The following is an 8,718-nucleotide window of genomic DNA, read 5'->3' as shown; positions in this document are numbered from 1 at the left end:
GAGGCCCGCTACGATTAATGTAAAAAGTAAGCCTTTTGTTAAAGGGAGACTAAACAGTACCCAACTTTATTTAGAAAGGGTCCGCCTATTTTAACTTAAAATAACAAGTGTCGGGGCGCGAGAGCGTTTCTTGTTTCGCCGATCGGCGCCCAAGCTAAGGGCGGGCCCCGCCTAAAATAGGACTACCCTACCATCCGCAAGAGCCTTGCGACCCGAAAGGCATCACATGAAGAGAGAAGCTAAAGCCCTGTTATTCCCTCGGCTACATCGTCAATGTCAAGGAGACCAGTATTGCGAGAATCTCTCTCTCTCTTTTTTTTTTTTTTAGGTTTCTTGCTTCGGTCGGATCAACTCCGATCAACCAATCACGCACACGGAATATTCGCGCGCATCCGCGCCCAAAGCCTAGCGGCCCCGCCTAAATAGGACTACCCTATTACCAAGCCAACGAGCCTTGCCACCGAAAGAGGATAGGACGGAAGGAAGAGAGAAGCTAAAGCCTGCTATTCTGGGTACGTCAATGTCAAGGGAGACAGTTTGGAGAAATTTTATATATATATATATATCTTTACTATAGTTAAACATATATATAGAATATAGTAACAGAAAATACAATACACACTCTCATCAGTTCCCACACAAACCAACAAATGCAAGGACAGGTAAATGCGAAGAAGTTCAAATTCCTTAAGACGACGGCAGAGTGAACACACACAAATAAACAGGATACCACACTTCTACCTAGATATACACACATCATACATACAGCAACAAGAGATAGATGATCAAACTATACATACATAACACATAGATAGACACAATGACCAGACAGAATGACAGATATTTGTAAACCAACTAAGAACGACCTAAGTTAGCCGACATAAACTAACACTACAGAACACACTACCATAAGTAGAGCTAGTCACACAGCTCATACACTAGGCAACCAGTCCTCGAACCGAAAGAAGCAGCTAACTCGTCCGACCAAGAACATGGTATCTGGCCAATCCACAATTCCAACGAGTCCTTCTAGTCTATCGACTGATACCGCGCGTCCCCTCACATCCAGCACCGGCGTCTATATCATAAACCATCTACATGTAAGTTTCCCCAACAATAGACCTGCCAGTTCATCCCAATATCCTGCACTCAATTTTTCCGATTTCTTCGCGCAACAGTAAGACTACGAACTTTATTTCGCGTTCAAAATTACTTTCTACCTCCCCTCTGGAGACGAGGTTTTTAAAGGAGCCTGTTTTTTACTACAACAAAGCATTCGCTTTTTAGGTCTGTACTGCATCAACAAAACGTCGTATAAGTTATGACCTTGAAACCTTTTCCACAGAGTCCGCATAGCCTCGAGTTTTAAACCGCACACGAGATCGAGCTCCCAAAACTGTTTTTTTATAGCTAATTATTACATTTTTTAAACACTGGATTTTTGACTGTGTTTCTCCAGACACTAAAAAGTTTCACACAACTTGTAGAACACTTTGCGCGCGGGATGACGGATCAGTTCCTAGGCTTAAGCCCTTATCACACCCGGCGTTGTTCGTTGACCCCATTCAGGGCTATGAGTGTATTTTAGAATATCGACTTCCACCGGCCGGGGCCGAGGCCCACCGCACCGCCCGTTCGCGTGTGCGGTGGTCAGTAGCATCGTTTTCTGTAGCTGTCTATTTGGTCGTGCGCGCGAGTTTCATCTCGATCGCGCACCCATCGCTTTTAGCGTCACTGGCTCAGCTCTGACCGTGCGCTCTCTGCGCAACGCCGTGTTGTGTCAATCATGTGAGGCAAGCGGCCTGGAAAACTCGGCCAGTAGTTTCCAGGCGACCCCATTCAGGGGGATCTGGTCTAGAGGGATTTCGCCACCAACTGTCAGTCCTAAGGCTAGCATGGCATCATTTCTCTTTTCCTCGTATCGAGGGCATGTCTGAATTCTGTGTACTGTGTCATCGAGGACACCACAATGCTCACAGAGTCCATCCTCTCCCACGAGAGTGAGTATCCGCTTCCTGTAGTCCCCACAGTCCTGAAAGTGGCCGGTCAGGGTGCGAGTGATCAGCCTGTTCAACGGCAGGTCTAGTTCTAGCCGAGTCTGCACTCTCGGGAGAAATAGCCGGGTGGTCTTTCCAGTATGGCTGGCTGACCACTCTTCTTGCCACATGTCTATAGTCCGCTGTCTCAGAACCACCTTCAGGTCAACTCCAGGGGCGGACTCAAACTCCGCACCGAGATGGACCACTGGGGTGGTGCCTCGGATTCTTAATAGTTCTCTAGCCCTCACCTCACTTACCACCATGTGGAGGGGGGGTTCTCCCGCTATGACTTGCGTCGCGGCGTGGCTAACGGTCGCCGCGGACGCGCTGATTGCTATGGTACAATAGCGTTGGCAGGTGAGGAGTTTACTTTTCACCTGCCTGTCTTGAATTGTATGGCCCCAGATGGCGGCAGCATACGTGACCTTGGGCACTATTGCGCCTCTGTAGATCTTGGTGAGGGCTGGGGGTCTGTCGCCCCAATTGCTATAGAAAAATCTACGCAGGCTCGTGAAATTTCTTATAGCGTCTGCTGTTACGTTGGCAACGTGTGCACGGAAGGTACGTTTCTCGTCCCAAGTCACGCCCAGATATTTGACTTGGGACACTCGCTTCAGCCTTTGTCCGCCGATAATGATTCTCGGGCTAGTCCATTTATGGAAGTCGCCTTTGAACATCACGTACTGACATTTTTCTATAGAGACCGACAGTTGGTTTAATTCCATCCACCTCTCAAGCTCTGACGTAACCGCCGCAGCCTTTCTCTCCAGCTCCACTCGCGTGTTGCCTTCGATCGTGACTGCGACGTCGTCCGCGTATGCCAGTAAGTTAACCCCTACCGGCAAAGGGATCATCAATAGATCTGCGACAACAAGGTTCCAGAATTCAGGGCCCAGAATACTGCCTTGTGGACAGCCCCGGGTTGCCTGCTTCTGTATCTTGTGTCTTTCAGCCTCGAGAACTATGGTGCGGTTGCTAAAGTAGCTCGCCACCAGGCTTATCAACTTTGCCGGGAGGTTGATTTCAACCATGCGTTCTATGACGCGATGCCATCTTACATTGTCGAAGGCCCCCTTAATGTCTATGAATATAACCAAGACATACTTGTCACTGGCGCAATCAATGATCCTGGAAAGTTCCAGCATAGAGTGGATTGTGCTGGAGCCACTGACGAAGCCAAATTGGTTGGCTGGAGATATTGGGCTGCTGGCGAGTTCGTGGATCTTGGTTTTAATGATCCTTTCTAGTACCTTCGAGAACTCGCACAGCATCGTCAGTGGTCTGTAGGACTTTAGTGAATGAGGGTCTTTATCAGGTCCTTTGGGAATATGGACAAGATTCCCAACTTTCCAGTCATCCGGGAAGTAGCCAACTTCCGCGCAATTTCTTGCCAACTCGGTGAAGATTCCTTCAACCAGGTTGACAGAATTTTTGATTGCAGTGCCAGGAATGTTATCGTAACCGGGGGCCTTGTGTGTTTTAATATCAGTAATGGCTTGCCTCACTTCTGCTCTTGAGATCTCTAGTGGCGTATTGTTCTCATTACCATGTCCTAGGAGTGGTATAGCCCTATCATGTTCATCACTCGGTACCAGGGCATTAAGGTAAGCTTGTAGAGTCTCGTTCGTTATCGGAATTAACCAGACAAATCGCTCCACCAACTAAGAACGGCCATGCACCACCACCCACCGAATCAAGAAAGAGCTCTCAATCTGTCAATCCCTCCGGTGTCCGGGCCTGGTGAGTTTTCCCGTGTTGAGTCAAATTAAGCCGCAGGCTCCACTCCTGGTGGTGCCCTTCCGTCAATTCCTTTAAGTTTCAGCTTTGCAACCATACTTCCCCTGGAATCCAAAAGCTTTGGTTTCCCGGAAGCTGCCCGCCAAGTCATCGGAGGAACGTTGGCGGATCGCTGGCTGACATCGTTTATGGAGATATTTTTCCAATTTTCACGCATGGTGAGGAGGTCCTGATGTCATCTAAGTATCTACAGGTGGCCGAATGTTGTATAACAGATGTCTATTTGCTATTGCCTACTGCGATTATAACAAAATGATATTTGCTCTTCCGATTAGGAAAGTATGCTTTGTGAATCCATCAACTGGCTTGAGATGGATTGACTACTGATCAGGTGTGAGCCATGATTTGATCGGTTTAGATTGGATGTTTTGATTAGGTAAGAGTGACAAGTCTTAGATTCGATATGGATTAGGTTTTTCCTACTTCTTCGTGATCTAGGTGCACGGCAGTGCGCCAGGCCAAGTTCCGGTCTCAGAACAAGCAGTGTGTGTATTTCACGAAATATTTCGCAGCACTTTCATAATTTTTTTTAACAGTTTTACGAGTAAATTATTACAATCGATTTCTGTGTTCCCATTCCTAATGTCGATGTTAATTCGCAGGAAAAAGACAACCAAGACCTTTGAGTTTGGGTGCCTTGTAAGGGAGTTATCAGTTATACAACTGGTTTAATTTCTTAGTTGGAGACGTGTCTTTCTGTTTCGAATGTTGGAGAAGATCATGTCTATTGTTGTTTTGTTTGTCGTATTCAAGAAAGGTCTGTTGAAGACATTAAATTTAATGGCAAATTCATTTGAAATTTTCTAGGACACATGATTTTGACTAGGTAAGAGATTCTTTTATGCTAAAGTATTCAATTATTGTTTTATTTTCCCCCGGTAAGTCTATTCCAAGTGCATTTCTTTACGTTATTGTTTTTATAACTGCTACCAGTGCTAATGCTACCTTCTGTTTGCAGTATGTTTTGTAAACGGTTCAATACTTGTATTACCTACTTGTGTTATTATATCGCTTTGTGTAAAATACCTTAAAGAATCTGTGTAAGATCTATGTAAGAGTGTGCAAATCAGACTCCATATAAGATTAGTAAAAAGTGTGCAAAATCCAGAACTCATTTCTTTCAATGCATCTGTTTGCAATTCGATTGAGCTATCTACATAGGTACTGCATACATAATTACATATAGTTACATAGCTACACTGTACATAGGTAGATACTACGATTGGATAATCCAGTGCAATATTGGCTAAATCGCTACTAAATAGATAATCTAAATGTATACTTGTTATGTTATTATCTACATTACCTATGGTGTTATGAATGATATCAGTATGATTTATCTTCGCTTAGGATTGGAAATTTCTAAATAGATGGAGATTGGAGAAACAACGACGAATTAGTCGTAAAATATGAGAGAAAAGGTTTAACCAACCTTCTCAGGGTGTCAAGTAACCTTTTGAATGGCAGAAAGTATTTTTGAGAGAAAATACCTGACGAAACTGTTATCGGTTCTGGTGCTGAATCCTATAAGAGAATTAGGAAAAATGAATTTGTTTAAAAAAAAAGTAACTATTAAAGTAATCTGTTCATTCGGTAGAGTGTTATCTTTAATTATTTAGGAAGAAAAATTGTGCTGATCAATCTGATCATAATCAAGAAACCCATTGGTCTGGTGACCTACCAAATATCTTCACAAACCAAATTTTTTCAGCAGAAATATTTCATCTATTTGTTCTTGCTCTGTATCTCGAACATTGTTTACTTCTCACTTCTTCCAACTTTCCTATTGTTTTCAACTCTGGGTTATGATTCTTGAGTATTTTCCTCTACTGAAGAACATCTTGAGCAGATTCCCTGATGGTTCGATTGTCATTCATGCTTATTAAACGATGGACATTATAAACATTCTGAATAAGAAGATGGTTCTGTGCTCTTGGCAGGTAATTTGATATTACCAATGTCATCCATGTTTCCCACACCTATTAGAGTATTTCCATATACCACACGTACGGCCACTCTCTCTTGTGTGCTCTTTCTAAATATTTCTGGTATTGTGTCTTCCATCGTTTTTTTTTAATGGGTCTTGTCATTCCAGAAAACGAACGCGCACACATGTGAAAATGTAAGTGAATTTCCTTGTCAGACACAATGTGAGATGAGATGGATTTTTTTTTGTGTCCCTTGTGGGCGAAAGACTTTCTCTCGACATTGAACGAAATTGGAACATTCCGAAAAAGATTTGAAAGAAATTCTTGACTTAGCTGTTCAGTGAATTAGTAAAAAATGCTTTTTTGTCAGCGGTTTAATAGCAAGCATGATTAAAAGTTTGATTTTGGCTGTGTCATTTCTAATACATATGTTTGAATTTACTCTCTCTCTCTCTCTCAACATTTTGAATTCTTCATTCTTCGCATATTTGATTTTCATCCCACTAAAATCCTACTTTGGATGGGTTGCAGACGTTGTCGATCAACTTCGGACTACTGTATTGTGGACGCACCTTTAGATTTCATTGAACTTTGAAGGGTCATGTCGACCAATTTCAGTCTTTTGTAGCTTAAACGACCCTTCAAATTTCTTTGAAATGTCGTTGCACTTACCTTCAACAATGCTGAACATTCTGGCGAGGCTGATATCCAGGGCGTTGCCGGCGATGGAGTAGCTGCGTCCCTTATTCGAGTTGGTGAGTCCGGCGGTGATCCCCTCCGGCAATTTAAGCCGGATGACATGGTTGTCCATGAACTTGTCCACTTGATGTTCCATCAGGCTTTCCAGCTGGGTTTCTTCTTCGGCAGGCGACAGCTTCTTTTCGAGGTCCTCTTCGGTGATTTCGGGCGTGTGGTCGTCGCTGGTTCTCACCACGGAGACGATGTTGGATAGGAGGTTGACGCCTGAAACAATGGAGGAAATGGTTCGACGAATGTTATATATAGATACCTTGATTGTGAGAGGCAATGGATAGAGGTTCGTGAGATGTTAGACACTTTCATTGTAAGGGGCAATGAATTATGAATTATACCCACAATAAATTTGTATAAGCTCAACCTATCCTTTAAGGCTGTTTGCCCCTCCTTTTACTAAAAACCTTGCCTTATACAGTGATAAGTACATAAAAGGGAAGAGGGAAAACAATTTATTCAAAACTTGTACATGAAATTTCTGACAGTAGCTCGAATCGTGATGGTGATTTACTGAAAGACTTCTTCATTCAGATATTTTCTCTGTATATCTATTATACAGAGGCACACAGATTCACTTTTCATACCGAGTTCTTATTCGTTTTCTAGAATCTAAATACCTAATATTTTCAGTATCTCAAGCACTATCTCCTTCTATATGCTAACAGGTGTCAGCGAGTGGACATCCTAACAATATCCACTAAATCCTCCATTATTCGGGCCACCATTTACTAAAATTTCAACTTAATTGCTCCCTAATACATCATTGAGAAGGGAACATGCCTGGAGATCCCAACAGACCATCTTGTGAATAGAAGTATTTCCATGGTCTGCCTAGATACCAGATACTGTTGGAAAATATTCCACATCACACCGTGGCGAATCGCTAATTGTCCAAGATTTTAATATCGTCCTTCCAGGCCTTATCTCAATGTTTAATAATCTTATGTGACACAGACCACTTTCCTTTATATCATCTGGAATGGGTATATTAACTATATTAGCTCAGGTATTCTCTGTTTTTCTTTCATACACATTTGGTCGGGATGTTCTTTAGCCTTGATACAGTTTGGCTGGTATTGTCTTTTTCATGGTTCATTGTTATCGAAAGTTTGTCTTCAAGGTGTTTGATATAGGATGTACGAAGTAGGATAAAGATTTATGAATGGTCTATGATGCTATGTGGGTATTTAAAGATGAATGGTTTAGAAAAGATCGATGTGGATATTAGACGATTGGCGAGGGCAGTTAGAAATGTGATTGTAATCTTGATTAAGATATTAAAGGACAGTGATGGGATTTGTATGCAGAACTAATTAGATGAATCGGTTTAGTCATTTGATATCTTGCTCTGTACTTCCTAAATCCTAATCATGGTTCTAGAGACTTCTCTTTATTGCAACCCAGTTTATAGACTTTGGAACAGTTTATAGACTTTGGAATTTCGTACCTCTTTGTAATTTTGTGAAGCTCCATTATTTGTTTACATATTTTATTTATGAAGTTTCCATTTATTAGTTTTTCGGTACAATTCTCTCAATCAAATAAATATTCAACAAACGGTATACCCATCCGTAAAAGCCGGAGCTTGTGCCACGGCAGAGGAATACTTTCTAATTCCGGTGAAGTAGCTAAAGTTACCGTTTCCTACCAGGCCTACACTGTAGATTAGAAGGAGGTAAACCATAATTAAAGCACATAAAAGAAAAAAAGGAGACGTAACGACTAACGACAGACACACGTAAATCTATGTAACTCTTCTACGTCTAGCTCACATTCAAGGAAAATTCTGTAAAAACAACTCAGAGTAGTCAGTCTGGAATTGGAAATCGTGGGAAACTCCGAGAAGCATCCACAAAATCAAACATTCACGATATAACTGAAATAATAAACATTCACAATATAAATATAATAAACATTCATGTTGAAGATCTCGTAGAATCTTGGCTTGGGAATCCATAGTGCACGTCATAGCAGAAGACCCCTAAAGAAGAACCTAGCACGATATGTGCCTAATCAATTTGGTTTCCCAAAAAAGAAATTGGCATATATTGCCAGAATACCTATGTATCCAAGTACTTATGTAAAATATATACTCGTATGTAGGTACATCTCTATGTAAAAAGTAAATAGTTCCTATGTAAACTAAGACGAACAATGGATCGTCTTCCCGATGGAAACCGGATCACACATTGAAATCAGAC

This window comes from Diaphorina citri, unplaced genomic scaffold, assembly GCF_000475195.1.
Source record: "Diaphorina citri unplaced genomic scaffold, Diaci psyllid genome assembly version 1.1 scaffold2475, whole genome shotgun sequence".
NCBI classification, from domain to species: Eukaryota; Metazoa; Arthropoda; class Insecta; order Hemiptera; family Psyllidae; genus Diaphorina; species Diaphorina citri.
This window is presented reverse-complemented; position numbering follows the sequence as displayed.